The following is a 20,823-nucleotide window of genomic DNA, read 5'->3' on the forward strand; positions in this document are numbered from 1 at the left end:
GATCCTCCCTGTGATGGATTGGTGATCCTCCCTGTGATGGACTGGTGATCCTCCCTGTGATGGACTGGTGATCAGCCCTGTGATGGACTGGTGATCCTCCCTTTGATGTGCTGGTTATCAGCCCTGTGATGGACTGGTGATCCTCCCTTTGATGGACTGGTGATCCTCCCTTTGATGGACTGGTTATAGCCCCTTTGATGGACTGGTTATCAGCCATGTGATGGACTGGTGATCCTCCCTTTGATGGACTGGTGATCCTCCTTGTGATGGACTGGTGATCCTCCCTCTGATGGACTGGTGATCAGCCCTGTGATGGACTGGTGATCCTCCCTGTGATGGATTGGTGATCCTCCCTGTGATGGACTGGTGATCCTCCCTGTGATGGACCGGTGATCAGCCCTGTGATGGACTGTTGATCCTCCCTGTGATGGACTGGTGATCCTCCCTCTGATGGACCGGTTATCAGCCCTATGATGGACTGGTGATCCTCCCTGTGATGGACTGGTGATCCTCCCTCTGATGGACCGGTTATCAGCCCTATGATGGACTGGTGATCCTCCCTGTGATGGACTGGTGATCCTCCCTTTGATGGACTGGTGATCATCCCTTTGATGGACTGGTTATAGCCCCTTTGATGGACTGGTTATCAGCCATGTGATGGACTGGTGATCCTCCCTTTGATGGACTGGTGATCAGCCCTGTGATGGACTGGTGATCCTCCTTGTTATGGACTGGTGATCCTCCCTCTGATGGACTGGTGATCAGCCCTGTGATGGACTGGTGATCCTCCCTGTGCTGGATTGGTGATCCTCCTTGTTATGGACTGGTGATCCTCCCTCTGATGGACTGGTGATCAGCCCTGTGATGGACTGGTGATCCTCCCTGTGCTGGATTGGTGATCCTCCCTGTGATGGACTGGTGATCCTCCCTGTGATGGACTGGTGATCAGCACTGTGATGGACTGGTGATCCTCCCTTTGACGGACTGGTGATCCTCCCTTTGATGGGCTGGTTATCAGCCCTGTGATGGACGGTTGATCCTCCCTTTGATGTACTGGTGATCATCCCTTTGATGGACTGGTTATAGCCCCTTTGATGGACTGGTTATCAGCCATGTGATGGACTGGTGATCCTCCCTTTGATGGACTGGTGATCAGCCCTGTGATGGAGGTGATCCTCCTTGTGATGGACTGGTGATCCTCCCTCTGATGGACTGGTGATCAGGCCTGTGATGGACTGGTGATCCTCCCTGTGATGGATTGGTGATCCTCCCTGTGATGGACTGGTGATCCTCCCTGTGATGGACTGGTGATCAGCCCTGTGATGGACTGGTGATCCTCCCTGTGATGGACTGGTGATCCTCCCTCTGATGGACTGGTGATCAGCCCTATGATGGACTGGTGATCCTCTCTGTGATGGACTGGTGATCCTCCCTTTGATGGACTGGTGATGAGCCCTGTGATGGACTGGTAATCCTCCTTGTGATGGACTGGTGATCCTCCGTCTGATGGACTGGTGATCATCCCTGTGATGGACTGGTGATCCTCCCTGTGATGGATTGGTGATCCTCCCTGTGATGGACGGGTGATCCTCCCTGTGATGGACTGGTGATCCTTCCTGTGATGGACTGGTGATGAGCCCTGTGATGGACTGGTGATCAGCCCTGTGTTGGACTGGTGATCCTCCCTGTGTTGGACTGGTGATCAGCCCTGTGTTGGACCGGTGATGAGCCCTGTGTTGGACTGGTGATCCTCCCTTTGATGGACTGGTGATCCTCCCTTTGATGGGCTGGTTACCAGCCCTGTGATGGACTGGTGGTCCTCCCTTTGATGGACTGGTGATCCTCCCTTTGATGGACTGGTTATAGCCCCTGTGATGGACTGGTTATCAGCCATGTGATGGACTGGTGATCCTCCCTTTGATGGACTGGTGATCAGCCCTGTGATGGACTGGTGATCCTCCCTGTGATGGACTGATGATCCTCCCTCTGATGGACTGGTGATCAGCCCTGTGATGGACTGGTGATCCTCCCTGTGATGGATTGGTGATCCTCCCTTTGATGGACTGGTGATCAGCCCGGTGATGGACTGGTGATCCTCCTTGTGATGGACTGGTGATCCTCCCTGTGATGGATTGGTGATCCTCCCTGTGATGGACTGTTGATCCTCCCTGTGATGGACTGGTGATCCTCCCTCTGATGGACTGGTGATCCTCCCTGTGATGGACTGGTGATCCTTCCTGTGATGGACTGGTGATGAGCCCTGTGATGGACTGGTGATGAGCCCTGTGATGGACTGGTGATCCTCCCTGTAATGAATTGGTGATCCTTCCTGTGATGGACTGGTGATGAGCCCTGTGATGGACTGGTGATCAGCCTTGTGTTGGACTGGTTAACAGACCTGTGATGGACTGGTGATCAGCCCTGTGATGGACTGGTGATCCTCCCTTTGACGGACTGGTGATCCTCCCTTTGATGGGCTGGTTATCAGCCCTGTGATGGACGGTTGATCCTCCCTTTGATGTACTGGTGATCATCCCTTTGATGGACTGGTTATAGTCCCTTTGATGGACTGGTTATCAGCCATGTGATGGACTGGTGATCCTCCCTTTGATGGACTGGTGATCAGCCCTGTGATGGAGGTGATCCTCCTTGTGATGGACTGGTGATCCTCCCTCTGATGGACTGGTGATCAGGCCTGTGATGGACTGGTGATCCTCCCTGTGATGGATTGGTGATCCTCCCTGTGATGGACTGGTGATCCTCCCTGTGATGGACTGGTGATCAGCCCTGTGATGGACTGGTCATCCTCCCTGTGATGGACTGGTGATCCTCCCTCTGATGGACTGGTGATCAGCCCTCGATGGACTGGTGATCCTCCCTGTGATGGACTGATGATCCTCCCTCTGATGGACTGGTGATCAGCCCTGTGATGGACTGGTGATCCTCCTTGTGATGGACTGGTGATCCTCCCTGTGATGGATTGGTGATCCTCCCTGTGATGGACTGTTGATCCTCCCTGTGATGGACTGGTGATCCTCCCTCTGATGGACTGGTGATCCTCCCTGTGATGGACTGGTGATCCTTCCTGTGATGGACTGGTGATGAGCCCTGTGATGGACTGGTGATGAGCCCTGTGATGGACTGGTGATCCTCCCTGTAATGAATTGGTGATCCTTCCTGTATTGGACTGGTGATCCTCCCTGTGATGGACTGGTGATCCTCCCTGTGTGGGACTGGTGATCAGACCTGTGATGGACTGGTGATGAGCCCTGTGATGGACTGGTGATCAGCCCTATGTTGGACTGGTGATCAGACCTGTGATGGACTGGTGATGAGCCCTGTCATGGACTGGTGATCCTCCCTGTGATGGATTGGTGATCCTCCCTCTGATGGACTGGTGATCAGCCCTGTGATGGACTGGTGATCCTCCCTGTGATGGATTGGTGATCCTCCCTGTGATGGACTGGTGATCCTCCCTGTGATGGACTGGTGATCAGCCCTGTTATGGACTGGTGATCAGACCTGTGATGGACTGGTGATCAGCCCATCGATGGACTGGTGATCCTCCCGGTGATGGACTGGTGACCCTCCCTTTGATGGACTGGTGATCCTCCCTTTGATGGACTGGTTATAGCCCCTGTGATGGACTGGTTATCAGCCATGTGATGGACTGGTGATCAGCCCTGTGTTGGACCGGTGATGAGCCCTTTGTTGGACTGGTGGTCCTCCCTTTGATGGACTGGTGATCCTCCCTTTGATGGGCTGGTTACCAGCGCTGTGATGGACTGGTGATCCTCCCTTTGATGGATTGGTGATCCTCCCTTTGATGGACTGGTTATAGCCCCTGTGATGGACTGGTTATCAGCCATGTGATGGACTGGTGATCCTCCCTGTGATGGATTGGTGATCCTCCCTGTGATGGACTGTTGATCCTCCCTGTGATGGACTGGTGATCCTCCCTCTGATGGACTGGTGATCCTCCCTGTGATGTACTGGTTATCCTTTCTGTGATGGACTGGTGATGAGCCCTGTGATGGACTGGTGATCAGCCCTGTGTTGGACTGGTGATCCTCCCTGTGATGGACTGGTGATCGTCCCTGTGATGGACTGGTTATAGCCCCTGTGATGGACTGGTTATCAGCCATGTGATGGACTGGTGATCCTCCCTGTGATGGATTGGTGATCCTCCCTGTGATGGACTGTTGATCCTCCCTGTGATGGACTGGTGATCCTCCCTCTGATGGACTGGTGATCCTCCCTGTGATGGACTGGTGATCCTTTCTGTGATGGACTGCTGATGAGCACTGTGATGGACTGGTGATCAGCCATGTGATGGACTGGTAATCCTCCATTTGATGGACTGGTGATCAGCCCTGTGATGGACTGGTGATCAGCCCTGTGATGGACTGGTGATCCTCCCTGTGCTGGATTGGTGATCCTCCCTGTGATGGACTGGTGATCCTCCCTGTGATGGACTGGTGATCAGCCCTGTGTTAGACTGGTGATCCTCCCTGTGTTGGACTGGTGATCAGCCCTGTGTTGGACCGGTGATGAGCCCTGTGTTGGACTGGTGATCCTCCCTTTGATGGACTGGTGATCCTCCCTTTGATGGGCTGGTTACCAGCGCTGTGATGGACTGGTGATCCTCCCTTTGATGGACTGGTGATCCTCCCTTTGATGGACTGGTTATAGCCCCTGTGATGGACTGGTTATCAGCCATGTGATGGACTGGTGATCCTCCCTTTGATGGACTGGTTATAGCCCCTGTGATGGACTGGTTATCAGCCATGTGATGGACTGGTGATCCTCCCTGTGATGGATTGGTGATCCTCCCTGTGATGGACTGTTGATCCTCCCTGTGATGGACTGGTGATCCTCCCTCTGATGGACTGGTGATCCTCCCTGTGATGGACTGGTGATCCTTTCTTTGATGGACTGGTGATGAGCCCTGTGATGGACTGGTGATCAGCCCTGTGTTGGACTGGTGATCCTCCCTGTGATGGACTGGTGATCGTCCCTGTGATGGATTGGTGATCCTCACTGTGATGGACGGGTGATCCTCCCTGTGATGGACTGGTGATCCTTCCTGTGATGGACTGGTGATGAGCCCTGTGATGGACTGGTGATCAGCCCTGTGTTGGACTGGTGATCCTCCCTGTGTTGGACAGGTGATCAGCCCTGTGTTGGACCGGTGATGAGCCCTGTGTTGGACTGGTGATCCTCCCTTTGATGGACTGGTGATCCTCCCTTTGATGGGCTGGTTACCAGCCCTGTGATGGACTGGTGATCCTCCCTTTGATGGACTGGTGATCCTCCCTTTGATGGACTGGTTATAGCCCCTGTGATGGACTGGTTATCAGCCATGTGATGGACTGGTGATCCTCCCTTTGATGGACTGGTGATCAGCCCTCGATGGACTGGTGATCCTCCCTGTGATGGACTGATGATCCTCCCTCTGATGGACTGGTGATCAGCCCTGTGATGGACTGGTGATCCTCCCTGTGATGGATTGGTGATCCTTCCTTTGATGGACTGGTGATCAGCCCTGTGATGGACTGGTGATCCTCCTTGTGATGGACTGGTGATCCTCCCTGTGATGGATTGGTGATCCTCCCTGTGATGGACTGTTGATCCTCCCTGTGATGGACTGGTGATCCTCCCTCTGATGGACTGGTGATCCTCCCTGTGATGGACTGGTTATCCTTCCTGTGATGGACTGGTGATGAGCCCTGTGTTGGACTGGTGATCAGCCCTGTGTTGGACTGGTGATCAGCGCTGTGATGGACTGGTGATCCTCCCGGTGATGGACTGGTGATCAGCTCTGTGTTGGACCGGTGATGAGCCCTGTGTTGGACTGGTTATCCTCCCTTTGATGGACTGGTGATCCTCCCTTTGATGGGCTGGTTACCAGCCCTGTGATGGACTGGTGATTCTCCCTGTGATGGACTGGTGATCCTCCCTGTGATGGACTGGTGATCCTCCCTGTGATGGACTGGTGATCCTCCCTCTGATGGACTGGTGATCAGCCCTATGATGGACTGGTGATCCTCTCTGTGATGGACTGGTGATCCTCCCTTTGATGGACTGGTGATCATCCCTTTGATGGACTGGTTATAACCCCTTCGAGGGACTGGTTATCAGCCATGTGATGGATTGGTGATCCTCCCTTTTATGGACTGGTTTTCAGCCCTGTGATGGACTGGTGATCCTCCTTTTGATGGACTGGGGATCCTCCCTCTGATGGACTGGTGATCAGCCCTGTGATGGACTGGTGATCCTCCCTTTGATGGACTGGTGATCAGCCCTGTGATGGACTAGTGATCCTCCCTGTGATGGACTGGTGATCAGCCCTGTGATGGACTGGTGATCCTTCCTGTATTGGACTGGTGATCCTCCCTGTGATGGACTGGTGATCCTCCCTGTGTTGGACTGGTGATCAGACCTGTGATGGACTGGTGATCCTTTCTGTGATGGACTGGTGATGAGCACTGTGATGGACTGGTGATCAGCCCTGTGTTGGACTGGTGATCCTCCCTGTGCTGGATTGGTGATCCTCCCTGTGATGGACTGGTGATCCTCCCTGTGATGGACTGGTGATCAGCCCTGTGATGGACTGGTGATCCTCCCTGTGATGGACTGGTGATCCTTCCTCTGATGGACTGGTGATCCTCCCTGTGATGGACTGGTGATCAGCCCGGTGATGGACTGTTGATCCTCCCGGTGATGGACTGGTGATCAGCCCTGTGTTAGACTGGTGATCCTCCCTGTGTTGGACTGGTGATCATTACTGTGTTGGACCGGTGATGAGCCCTGTGTTGCACTGGTGATCCTCCCTTTGATGGGCTGGTTATCAGCCCTGTGATGGACTGGTGATCCTCCCTGTGCTAGATTGGTGATCCTCCCTGTGATGGACTAGTGATCCTCCCTGTGATGGACTGGTGATCAGCCCTGTGATGGACTGGTGATCCTTCCTGTATTGGACTGGTGATCCTCCCTGTGATGGACTGGTGATCCTCCCTGTGTTGGACTGGTGATCAGACCTGTGATGGACTGGTGATGAGCCCTGTGATGGACTGGTGATCAGCCCTATGTTGGACTGGTGATCAGACCTGTGATGGACTGGTGATGAGCCCTTTCATGGACTGGTGATCCTCCCTGTGATGGATTGGTGATCCTCCTTCTGATGGACTGGTGATCAGCCCTGTGATGGACTGGTGATCCTCCCTGTGATGGATTGGTGATCCTCCCTGTGATGGACTGGTGATCCTCCCTGTGATGGACTGGTGATCAGCCCTGTTATGGACTGGTGATCAGACCTGTGATGGACTGGTGATCAGCCCATCGATGGACTGGTGATCCTCCCGGTGATGGACTGGTGATCAGCCCTGTGTTAGACTGGTGATCCTCTCTGTGTTGGACTGGTGATCAGCCCTGTGTTGGACCGGTGATGAGCCCTGTGTTGGACTGGTGATCCTCCCTTTGATGGGCTGGTTATCAGCCCTGTGATGGACTGGTGATCCTCCCTTTGATGGACTGGTGATCCTCTCTTTGATGGACTGGTTATAGCCCCTTTGATGGACTGGTTATCAGCCATGTGATGGACTGGTGATCCTCCCTTTGATGGACTGGTGATCAGCCCTGTGATGGACTGATGATCCTCCTTGTTATGGACTGGTGATCCTCCCTCTGATGGACTGGTGATCAGCCCTGTGATGGACTGGTGATCCTCCCTGTGCTGGATTCGTGATCCTCCCTGTGATGGACTGGTGATCCTCCCTGTGATGGACTGGTGATCAGCACTGTGATGGACTGGTGATCCTCCCTGTGATGGACTGGTGATCCTCCCTCTGATGGACTGGTGATCAGCCCTATGATGGACTGGTGATCCTCTCTGTGATGGACTGGTGATCCTCCCTTTGATGGACTGGTGATCATCCCTTTGATGGACTGGTTATAACCCCTTCGATGGACTGGTTATCAGCCATGTGATGGATTGGTGATCCTCCCTTTTATGGACTGGTTTTCAGCCCTGTGATGGACTGGTGATCCTCCCTTTGATGGACTGGTGATCAGCCCTGTGATGGACTAGTGATCCTCCCTGTGATGGACTGGTGATCAGCCCTGTGATGGACTGGTGATCCTTCCTGTATTGGACTGGTGATCCTCCTTGTGATGGACTGGTGATCCTCCCTGTGTTGGACTGGTGATCAGACCTGTGATGGACTGGTGATGAGCCCTGTGATGGACTGGTGATCAGCCCTATGTTGGACTGGTGATCAGACCTGTGATGGACTGGTGATGAGCCCTGTCATGGACTGGTGATCCTCCCTGTGATGGATTGGTGATCCTCCCTCTGATGGACTGGTGATCAGCCCTGTGATGGACTGGTGATCCTCCCTGTGATGGATTGGTGATCCTCCCTGTGATGGACTGGTGATCCTCCCTGTGATGGACTGGTGATCCTCCCTCTGATGGAATGGTGATCAGCCCTATGATGGACAGGTGATCCTCTCTGTGATGGACTGGTGATCCTCCCTTTGATGGACAGGTGATCCTCTCTGTGATGGACTGTTGATCCTCCCTGTGATGGACTGGTGATCCTCCCTCTGATGGACCGGTTATCAGCCCTATGATGGACTGGTGATCCTCCCTGTGATGGACTGGTGATCCTCCCTCTGATGGACCGGTTATCAGCCCTATGATGGACTGGTGATCCTCCCTGTGATGGACTGGTGATCCTCCCTTTGATGGACTGGTGATCATCCCTTTGATGGACTGGTTATAGCCCCTTTGATGGACTGGTTATCAGCCATGTGATGGACTGGTGATCCTCCCTTTGATGGACTGGTGATCAGCCCTGTGATGGACTGGTGATCCTCCTTGTTATGGACTGGTGATCCTCCCTCTGATGGACTGGTGATCAGCCCTGTGATGGACTGGTGATCCTCCCTGTGCTGGATTGGTGATCCTCCTTGTTATGGACTGGTGATCCTCCCTCTGATGGACTGGTGATCAGCCCTGTGATGGACTGGTGATCCTCCCTGTGCTGGATTGGTGATCCTCCCTGTGATGGACTGGTGATCCTCCCTGTGATGGACTGGTGATCAGCACTGTGATGGACTGGTGATCCTCCCTTTGACGGACTGGTGATCCTCCCTTTGATGGGCTGGTTATCAGCCCTGTGATGGACGGTTGATCCTCCCTTTGATGTACTGGTGATCATCCCTTTGATGGACTGGTTATAGCCCCTTTGATGGACTGGTTATCAGCCATGTGATGGACTGGTGATCCTCCCTTTGATGGACTGGTGATCAGCCCTGTGATGGAGGTGATCCTCCTTGTGATGGACTGGTGATCCTCCCTCTGATGGACTGGTGATCAGGCCTGTGATGGACTGGTGATCCTCCCTGTGATGGATTGGTGATCCTCCCTGTGATGGACTGGTGATCCTCCCTGTGATGGACTGGTGATCAGCCCTGTGATGGACTGGTGATCCTCCCTGTGATGGACTGGTGATCCTCCCTCTGATGGACTGGTGATCCTCCCTTTGATGGACTGGTGATCCTCCCTTTGATGGACTGGTTATAGCCCCTTTGATGGACTGGTTATCAGCCATGTGATGGACTGGTGATCCTCCCTTTGATGGACTGGTGATCAGCCCTGTGATGGACTGGTGATCCTCCTTGTGATGGACTGGTGATCCTCCCTCTGATGGACTGGTGATCAGCCCTGTGATGGACTGGTGATCCTCCCTGTGATGGATTGGTGATCCTCCCTGTGATGGACTGGTGATCCTCCCTGTGATGGACTGGTGATCAGCCCTGTGATGGACTGTTGATCCTCCCTGTGATGGACTGGTGATCCTCCCTCTGATGGACCGGTTATCAGCCCTATGATGGACTGGTGATCCTCCCTGTGATGGACTGGTGATCCTCCCTCTGATGGACCGGTTATCAGCCCTATGATGGACTGGTGATCCTCCCTGTGATGGACTGGTGATCCTCCCTTTGATGGACTGGTGATCATCCCTTTGATGGACTGGTTATAGCCCCTTTGATGGACTGGTTATCAGCCATGTGATGGACTGGTGATCCTCCCTTTGATGGACTGGTGATCAGCCCTGTGATGGACTGGTGATCCTCCTTGTTATGGACTGGTGATCCTCCCTCTGATGGACTGGTGATCAGCCCTGTGATGGACTGGTGATCCTCCCTGTGCTGGATTGGTGATCCTCCTTGTTATGGACTGGTGATCCTCCCTCTGATGGACTGGTGATCAGCCCTGTGATGGACTGGTGATCCTCCCTGTGCTGGATTGGTGATCCTCCCTGTGATGGACTGGTGATCCTCCCTGTGATGGACTGGTGATCAGCACTGTGATGGACTGGTGATCCTCCCTTTGACGGACTGGTGATCCTCCCTTTGATGGGCTGGTTATCAGCCCTGTGATGGACGGTTGATCCTCCCTTTGATGTACTGGTGATCATCCCTTTGATGGACTGGTTATAGCCCCTTTGATGGACTGGTTATCAGCCATGTGATGGACTGGTGATCCTCCCTTTGATGGACTGGTGATCAGCCCTGTGATGGAGGTGATCCTCCTTGTGATGGACTGGTGATCCTCCCTCTGATGGACTGGTGATCAGGCCTGTGATGGACTGGTGATCCTCCCTGTGATGGATTGGTGATCCTCCCTGTGATGGACTGGTGATCCTCCCTGTGATGGACTGGTGATCAGCCCTGTGATGGACTGGTGATCCTCCCTGTGATGGACTGGTGATCCTCCCTCTGATGGACTGGTGATCAGCCCTATGATGGACTGGTGATCCTCTCTGTGATGGACTGGTGATCCTCCATTTGATGGACTGGTGATGAGCCCTGTGATGGACTGGTAATCCTCCTTGTGATGGACTGGTGATCCTCCCTCTGATGGACTGGTGATCAGCCCTGTGATGGACTGGTGATCCTCCCTGTGATGGATTGGTGGTCCTCCCTGTGATGGACGGGTGATCCTCCCTGTGATGGACTGGTGATCCTTCCTGTGATGGACTGGTGATGAGCCCTGTGATGGACTGGTGATCCTCCCTGTGATGGACTGGTGATCCTCCCTCTGATGGACTGGTGATCCTCCCTGTGATGGACTGGTGATCCTTCCTGTGATGGACTGGTGATGAGCCCTGTGATGGACTGGTGATCAGAACTGTGTTGGACTGGTGATCAGCCCTGTGATGGACTGGTGATCCTCCCGGTGATGGACTGGTGATCAGCTCTGTGTTGGACCGGTGATGAGCCCTGTGTTGGACTGGTTATCCTCCCTTTGATGGACTGGTGATCCTCCCTTTGATGGGCTGGTTACCAGCCCTGTGATGGACTGGTGATTCTCCCTGTGATGGACTGGTGATCCTCCCTGTGATGGACTGGTGATCCTCCCTGTGATGGACTGGTGATCAGCACTGTGATGGACTGGTGATCCTCCCTTTGACGGACTGGTGATCCTCCCTTTGATGGGCTGGTTATCAGCCCTGTGATGGACGGTTGATCCTCCCTTTGATGTACTGGTGATCATCCCTTTGATGGACTGGTTATAGCCCCTTTGATGGACTGGTTATCAGCCATGTGATGGACTGGTGATCCTCCCTTTGATGGACTGGTGATCAGCCCTGTGATGGAGGTGATCCTCCTTGTGATGGACTGGTGATCCTCCCTCTGATGGACTGGTGATCAGGCCTGTGATGGACTGGTGATCCTCCCTGTGATGGATTGGTGATCCTCCCTGTGATGGACTGGTGATCCTCCCTGTGATGGACTGGTGATCAGCCCTGTGATGGACTGGTGATCCTCCCTGTGATGGACTGGTGATCCTCCCTCTGATGGACTGGTGATCAGCCCTATGATGGACTGGTGATCCTCTCTGTGATGGACTGGTGATCCTCCCTTTGATGGACTGGTGATGAGCCCTGTGATGGACTGGTAATCCTCCTTGTGATGGACTGGTGATCCTCCGTCTGATGGACTGGTGATCATCCCTGTGATGGACTGGTGATCCTCCCTGTGATGGATTGGTGATCCTCCCTGTGATGGACGGGTGATCCTCCCTGTGATGGACTGGTGATCCTTCCTGTGATGGACTGGTGATGAGCCCTGTGATGGACTGGTGATCAGCCCTGTGTTGGACTGGTGATCCTCCCTGTGTTGGACTGGTGATCAGCCCTGTGTTGGACCGGTGATGAGCCCTGTGTTGGACTGGTGATCCTCCCTTTGATGGACTGGTGATCCTCCCTTTGATGGGCTGGTTACCAGCCCTGTGATGGACTGGTGGTCCTCCCTTTGATGGACTGGTGATCCTCCCTTTGATGGACTGGTTATAGCCCCTGTGATGGACTGGTTATCAGCCATGTGATGGACTGGTGATCCTCCCTTTGATGGACTGGTGATCAGCCCTGTGATGGACTGGTGATCCTCCCTGTGATGGACTGATGATCCTCCCTCTGATGGACTGGTGATCAGCCCTGTGATGGACTGGTGATCCTCCCTGTGATGGATTGGTGATCCTCCCTTTGATGGACTGGTGATCAGCCCGGTGATGGACTGGTGATCCTCCTTGTGATGGACTGGTGATCCTCCCTGTGATGGATTGGTGATCCTCCCTGTGATGGACTGTTGATCCTCCCTGTGATGGACTGGTGATCCTCCCTCTGATGGACTGGTGATCCTCCCTGTGATGGACTGGTGATCCTTCCTGTGATGGACTGGTGATGAGCCCTGTGATGGACTGGTGATGAGCCCTGTGATGGACTGGTGATCCTCCCTGTAATGAATTGGTGATCCTTCCTGTGATGGACTGGTGATGAGCCCTGTGATGGACTGGTGATCAGCCTTGTGTTGGACTGGTTAACAGACCTGTGATGGACTGGTGATCAGCCCTGTGATGGACTGGTGATCCTCCCTTTGACGGACTGGTGATCCTCCCTTTGATGGGCTGGTTATCAGCCCTGTGATGGACGGTTGATCCTCCCTTTGATGTACTGGTGATCATCCCTTTGATGGACTGGTTATAGTCCCTTTGATGGACTGGTTATCAGCCATGTGATGGACTGGTGATCCTCCCTTTGATGGACTGGTGATCAGCCCTGTGATGGAGGTGATCCTCCTTGTGATGGACTGGTGATCCTCCCTCTGATGGACTGGTGATCAGGCCTGTGATGGACTGGTGATCCTCCCTGTGATGGATTGGTGATCCTCCCTGTGATGGACTGGTGATCCTCCCTGTGATGGACTGGTGATCAGCCCTGTGATGGACTGGTCATCCTCCCTGTGATGGACTGGTGATCCTCCCTCTGATGGACTGGTGATCAGCCCTCGATGGACTGGTGATCCTCCCTGTGATGGACTGATGATCCTCCCTCTGATGGACTGGTGATCAGCCCTGTGATGGACTGGTGATCCTCCTTGTGATGGACTGGTGATCCTCCCTGTGATGGATTGGTGATCCTCCCTGTGATGGACTGTTGATCCTCCCTGTGATGGACTGGTGATCCTCCCTCTGATGGACTGGTGATCCTCCCTGTGATGGACTGGTGATCCTTCCTGTGATGGACTGGTGATGAGCCCTGTGATGGACTGGTGATGAGCCCTGTGATGGACTGGTGATCCTCCCTGTAATGAATTGGTGATCCTTCCTGTATTGGACTGGTGATCCTCCCTGTGATGGACTGGTGATCCTCCCTGTGTGGGACTGGTGATCAGACCTGTGATGGACTGGTGATGAGCCCTGTGATGGACTGGTGATCAGCCCTATGTTGGACTGGTGATCAGACCTGTGATGGACTGGTGATGAGCCCTGTCATGGACTGGTGATCCTCCCTGTGATGGATTGGTGATCCTCCCTCTGATGGACTGGTGATCAGCCCTGTGATGGACTGGTGATCCTCCCTGTGATGGATTGGTGATCCTCCCTGTGATGGACTGGTGATCCTCCCTGTGATGGACTGGTGATCAGCCCTGTTATGGACTGGTGATCAGACCTGTGATGGACTGGTGATCAGCCCATCGATGGACTGGTGATCCTCCCGGTGATGGACTGGTGACCCTCCCTTTGATGGACTGGTGATCCTCCCTTTGATGGACTGGTTATAGCCCCTGTGATGGACTGGTTATCAGCCATGTGATGGACTGGTGATCAGCCCTGTGTTGGACCGGTGATGAGCCCTTTGTTGGACTGGTGGTCCTCCCTTTGATGGACTGGTGATCCTCCCTTTGATGGGCTGGTTACCAGCGCTGTGATGGACTGGTGATCCTCCCTTTGATGGACTGGTGATCCTCCCTTTGATGGACTGGTTATAGCCCCTGTGATGGACTGGTTATCAGCCATGTGATGGACTGGTGATCCTCCCTGTGATGGATTGGTGATCCTCCCTGTGATGGACTGTTGATCCTCCCTGTGATGGACTGGTGATCCTCCCTCTGATGGACTGGTGATCCTCCCTGTGATGTACTGGTTATCCTTTCTGTGATGGACTGGTGATGAGCCCTGTGATGGACTGGTGATCAGCCCTGTGTTGGACTGGTGATCCTCCCTGTGATGGACTGGTGATCGTCCCTGTGATGGACTGGTTATAGCCCCTGTGATGGACTGGTTATCAGCCATGTGATGGACTGGTGATCCTCCCTGTGATGGATTGGTGATCCTCCCTGTGATGGACTGTTGATCCTCCCTGTGATGGACTGGTGATCCTCCCTCTGATGGACTGGTGATCCTCCCTGTGATGGACTGGTGATCCTTTCTGTGATGGACTGCTGATGAGCACTGTGATGGACTGGTGATCAGCCATGTGATGGACTGGTAATCCTCCATTTGATGGACTGGTGATCAGCCCTGTGATGGACTGGTGATCAGCCCTGTGATGGACTGGTGATCCTCCCTGTGCTGGATTGGTGATCCTCCCTGTGATGGACTGGTGATCCTCCCTGTGATGGACTGGTGATCAGCCCTGTGTTAGACTGGTGATCCTCCCTGTGTTGGACTGGTGATCAGCCCTGTGTTGGACCGGTGATGAGCCCTGTGTTGGACTGGTGATCCTCCCTTTGATGGACTGGTGATCCTCCCTTTGATGGGCTGGTTACCAGCGCTGTGATGGACTGGTGATCCTCCCTTTGATGGACTGGTGATCCTCCCTTTGATGGACTGGTTATAGCCCCTGTGATGGACTGGTTATCAGCCATGTGATGGACTGGTGATCCTCCCTTTGATGGACTGGTTATAGCCCCTGTGATGGACTGGTTATCAGCCATGTGATGGACTGGTGATCCTCCCTGTGATGGATTGGTGATCCTCCCTGTGATGGACTGTTGATCCTCCCTGTGATGGACTGGTGATCCTCCCTCTGATGGACTGGTGATCCTCCCTGTGATGGGCTGGTGATCCTTTCTTTGATGGACTGGTGATGAGCCCTGTGATGGACTGGTGATCAGCCCTGTGTTGGACTGGTGATCCTCCCTGTGATGGACTGGTGATCGTCCCTGTGATGGATTGGTGATCCTCACTGTGATGGACGGGTGATCCTCCCTGTGATGGACTGGTGATCCTTCCTGTGATGGACTGGTGATGAGCCCTGTGATGGACTGGTGATCAGCCCTGTGTTGGACTGGTGATCCTCCCTGTGTTGGACAGGTGATCAGCCCTGTGTTGGACCGGTGATGAGCCCTGTGTTGGACTGGTGATCCTCCCTTTGATGGACTGGTGATCCTCCCTTTGATGGGCTGGTTACCAGCCCTGTGATGGACTGGTGATCCTCCCTTTGATGGACTGGTGATCCTCCCTTTGATGGACTGGTTATAGCCCCTGTGATGGACTGGTTATCAGCCATGTGATGGACTGGTGATCCTCCCTTTGATGGACTGGTGATCAGCCCTCGATGGACTGGTGATCCTCCCTGTGATGGACTGATGATCCTCCCTCTGATGGACTGGTGATCAGCCCTGTGATGGACTGGTGATCCTCCCTGTGATGGATTGGTGATCCTTCCTTTGATGGACTGGTGATCAGCCCTGTGATGGACTGGTGATCCTCCTTGTGATGGACTGGTGATCCTCCCTGTGATGGATTGGTGATCCTCCCTGTGATGGACTGTTGATCCTCCCTGTGATGGACTGGTGATCCTCCCTCTGATGGACTGGTGATCCTCCCTGTGATGGACTGGTTATCCTTCCTGTGATGGACTGGTGATGAGCCCTGTGATGGACTGGTGATCAGCCCTGTGTTGGACTGGTGATCAGCGCTGTGATGGACTGGTGATCCTCCCGGTGATGGACTGGTGATCAGCTCTGTGTTGGACCGGTGATGAGCCCTGTGTTGGACTGGTTATCCTCCCTTTGATGGACTGGTGATCCTCCCTTTGATGGGCTGGTTACCAGCCCTGTGATGGACTGGTGATTCTCCCTGTGATGGACTGGTGATCCTCCCTGTGATGGACTGGTGATCCTCCCTGTGATGGACTGGTGATCCTCCCTCTGATGGACTGGTGATCAGCCCTATGATGGACTGGTGATCCTCTCTGTGATGGACTGGTGATCCTCCCTTTGATGGACTGGTGATCATCCCTTTGATGGACTGGTTATAACCCCTTCGAGGGACTGGTTATCAGCCATGTGATGGATTGGTGATCCTCCCTTTTATGGACTGGTTTTCAGCCCTGTGATGGACTGGTGATCCTCCTTTTGATGGACTGGGGATCCTCCCTCTGATGGACTGGTGATCAGCCCTGTGATGGACTGGTGATCCTCCCTTTGATGGACTGGTGATCAGCCCTGTGATGGACTAGTGATCCTCCCTGTGATGGACTGGTGATCAGCCCTGTGATGGACTGGTGATCCTTCCTGTATTGGACTGGTGATCCTCCCTGTGATGGACTGGTGATCCTCCCTGTGTTGGACTGGTGATCAGACCTGTGATGGACTGGTGATCCTTTCTGTGATGGACTGGTGATGAGCACTGTGATGGACTGGTGATCAGCCCTGTGTTGGACTGGTGATCCTCCCTGTGCTGGATTGGTGATCCTCCCTGTGATGGACTGGTGATCCTCCCTGTGATGGACTGGTGATCAGCCCTGTGATGGACTGGTGATCCTCCCTGTGATGGACTGGTGATCCTTCCTCTGATGGACTGGTGATCCTCCCTGTGATGGACTGGTGATCAGCCCGGTGATGGACTGTTGATCCTCCCGGTGATGGACTGGTGATCAGCCCTGTGTTAGACTGGTGATCCTCCCTGTGTTGGACTGGTGATCATTACTGTGTTGGACCGGTGATGAGCCCTGTGTTGCACTGGTGATCCTCCCTTTGATGGGCTGGTTATCAGCCCTGTGATGGACTGGTGATCCTCCCTGTGCTAGATTGGTGATCCTCCCTGTGATGGACTAGTGATCCTCCCTGTGATGGACTGGTGATCAGCCCTGTGATGGACTGGTGATCCTTCCTGTATTGGACTGGTGATCCTCCCTGTGATGGACTGGTGATCCTCCCTGTGTTGGACTGGTGATCAGACCTGTGATGGACTGGTGATGAGCCCTGTGATGGACTGGTGATCAGCCCTATGTTGGACTGGTGATCAGACCTGTGATGGACTGGTGATGAGCCCTTTCATGGACTGGTGATCCTCCCTGTGATGGATTGGTGATCCTCCTTCTGATGGACTGGTGATCAGCCCTGTGATGGACTGGTGATCCTCCCTGTGATGGATTGGTGATCCTCCCTGTGATGGACTGGTGATCCTCCCTGTGATGGACTGGTGATCAGCCCTGTTATGGACTGGTGATCAGACCTGTGATGGACTGGTGATCAGCCCATCGATGGACTGGTGATCCTCCCGGTGATGGACTGGTGATCAGCCCTGTGTTAGACTGGTGATCCTCTCTGTGTTGGACTGGTGATCAGCCCTGTGTTGGACCGGTGATGAGCCCTGTGTTGGACTGGTGATCCTCCCTTTGATGGGCTGGTTATCAGCCCTGTGATGGACTGGTGATCCTCCCTTTGATGGACTGGTGATCCTCTCTTTGATGGACTGGTTATAGCCCCTTTGATGGACTGGTTATCAGCCATGTGATGGACTGGTGATCCTCCCTTTGATGGACTGGTGATCAGCCCTGTGATGGACTGATGATCCTCCTTGTTATGGACTGGTGATCCTCCCTCTGATGGACTGGTGATCAGCCCTGTGATGGACTGGTGATCCTCCCTGTGCTGGATTCGTGATCCTCCCTGTGATGGACTGGTGATCCTCCCTGTGATGGACTGGTGATCAGCACTGTGATGGACTGGTGATCCTCCCTGTGATGGACTGGTGATCCTCCCTCTGATGGACTGGTGATCAGCCCTATGATGGACTGGTGATCCTCTCTGTGATGGACTGGTGATCCTCCCTTTGATGGACTGGTGATCATCCCTTTGATGGACTGGTTATAACCCCTTCGATGGACTGGTTATCAGCCATGTGATGGATTGGTGATCCTCCCTTTTATGGACTGGTTTTCAGCCCTGTGATGGACTGGTGATCCTCCCTTTGATGGACTGGTGATCAGCCCTGTGATGGACTAGTGATCCTCCCTGTGATGGACTGGTGATCAGCCCTGTGATGGACTGGTGATCCTTCCTGTATTGGACTGGTGATCCTCCTTGTGATGGACTGGTGATCCTCCCTGTGTTGGACTGGTGATCAGACCTGTGATGGACTGGTGATGAGCCCTGTGATGGACTGGTGATCAGCCCTATGTTGGACTGGTGATCAGACCTGTGATGGACTGGTGATGAGCCCTGTCATGGACTGGTGATCCTCCCTGTGATGGATTGGTGATCCTCCCTCTGATGGACTGGTGATCAGCCCTGTGATGGACTGGTGATCCTCCCTGTGATGGATTGGTGATCCTCCCTGTGATGGACTGGTGATCCTCCCTGTGATGGACTGGTGATCCTCCCTCTGATGGAATGGTGATCAGCCCTATGATGGACAGGTGATCCTCTCTGTGATGGACTGGTGATCCTCCCTTTGATGGACAGGTGATCCTCTCTGTGATGGACTGTTGATCCTCCCTGTGATGGACTGGTGATCCTCCCTCTGATGGACCGGTTATCAGCCCTATGATGGACTGGTGATCCTCCCTGTGATGGACTGGTGATCCTCCCTCTGATGGACCGGTTATCAGCCCTATGATGGACTGGTGATCCTCCCTGTGATGGACTGGTGATCCTCCCTTTGATGGACTGGTGATCATCCCTTTGATGGACTGGTTATAGCCCCTTTGATGGACTGGTTATCAGCCATGTGATGGACTGGTGATCCTCCCTTTGATGGACTGGTGATCAGCCCTGTGATGGACTGGTGATCCTCCTTGTTATGGACTGGTGATCCTCCCTCTGATGGACTGGTGATCATGCCTGTGATGGACTGGTGATCCTCCCTGTGCTGGATTGGTGATCCTCCTTGTTATGGACTGGTGATCCTCCCTCTGATGGACTGGTGATCAGCCCTGTGATGGACTGGTGATCCTCCCTGTGCTGGATTGGTGATCCTCCCTGTGATGGACTGGTGATCCTCCCTGTGATGGACTGGTGATCAGCACTGTGATGGACTGGTGATCCTCCCTTTGACGGACTGGTGATCCTCCCTTTGATGGGCTGGTTATCAGCCCTGTGATGGACGGTTGATCCTCCCTTTGATGTACTGGTGATCATCCCTTTGATGGACTGGTTATAGCCCCTTTGATGGACTGGTTATCAGCCATGTGATGGACTGGTGATCCTCCCTTTGATGGACTGGTGATCAGCCCTGTGATGGAGGTGATCCTCCTTGTGATGGACTGGTGATCCTCCCTCTGATGGACTGGTGATCAGGCCTGTGATGGACTGGTGATCCTCCCTGTGATGGATTGGTGATCCTCCCTGTGATGGACTGGTGATCCTCCCTGTGATGGACTGGTGATCAGCCCTGTGATGGACTGGTGATCCTCCCTGTGATGGACTGGTGATCCTCCCTCTGATGGACTGGTGATCCTCCCTTTGATGGACTGGTGATCCTCCCTTTGATGGACTGGTTATAGCCCCTTTGATGGACTGGTTATCAGCCATGTGATGGACTGGTGATCCTCCCTTTGATGGACTGGTGATCAGCCCTGTGATGGACTGGTGATCCTCCTTGTGATGGACTGGTGATCCTCCCTCTGATGGACTGGTGATCAGCCCTGTGATGGACTGGTGATCCTCCCTGTGATGGATTGGTGATCCTCCCTGTGATGGACTGGTGATCCTCCCTGTGATGGACTGGTGATCAGCCCTGTGATGGACTGTTGATCCTCCCTGTGATGGACTGGTGATCCTCCCTCTGATGGACCGGTTATCAGCCCTATGATGGACTGGTGATCCTCCCTGTGATGGACTGGTGATCCTCCCTCTGATGGACCGGTTATCAGCCCTATGATGGACTGGTGATCCTCCCTGTGATGGACTGGTGATCCTCCCTTTGATGGACTGGTGATCATCCCTTTGATGGACTGGTTATAGCCCCTTTGATGGACTGGTTATCAGCCATGTGATGGACTGGTGATCCTCCCTTTGATGGACTGGTGATCAGCCCTGTGATGGACTGGTGATCCTCCTTGTTATGGACTGGTGATCCTCCCTCTGATGGACTGGTGATCAGCCCTGTGATGGACTGGTGATCCTCCCTGTGCTGGATTGGTGATCCTCCTTGTTATGGACTGGTGATCCTCCCTCTGATGGACTGGTGATCAGCCCTGTGATGGACTGGTGATCCTCCCTGTGCTGGATTGGTGAT

Source organism: Pleuronectes platessa, chromosome 24 (assembly GCF_947347685.1).
Source record: "Pleuronectes platessa chromosome 24, fPlePla1.1, whole genome shotgun sequence".
Lineage (NCBI taxonomy): Eukaryota > Metazoa > Chordata > Actinopteri > Pleuronectiformes > Pleuronectidae > Pleuronectes > Pleuronectes platessa.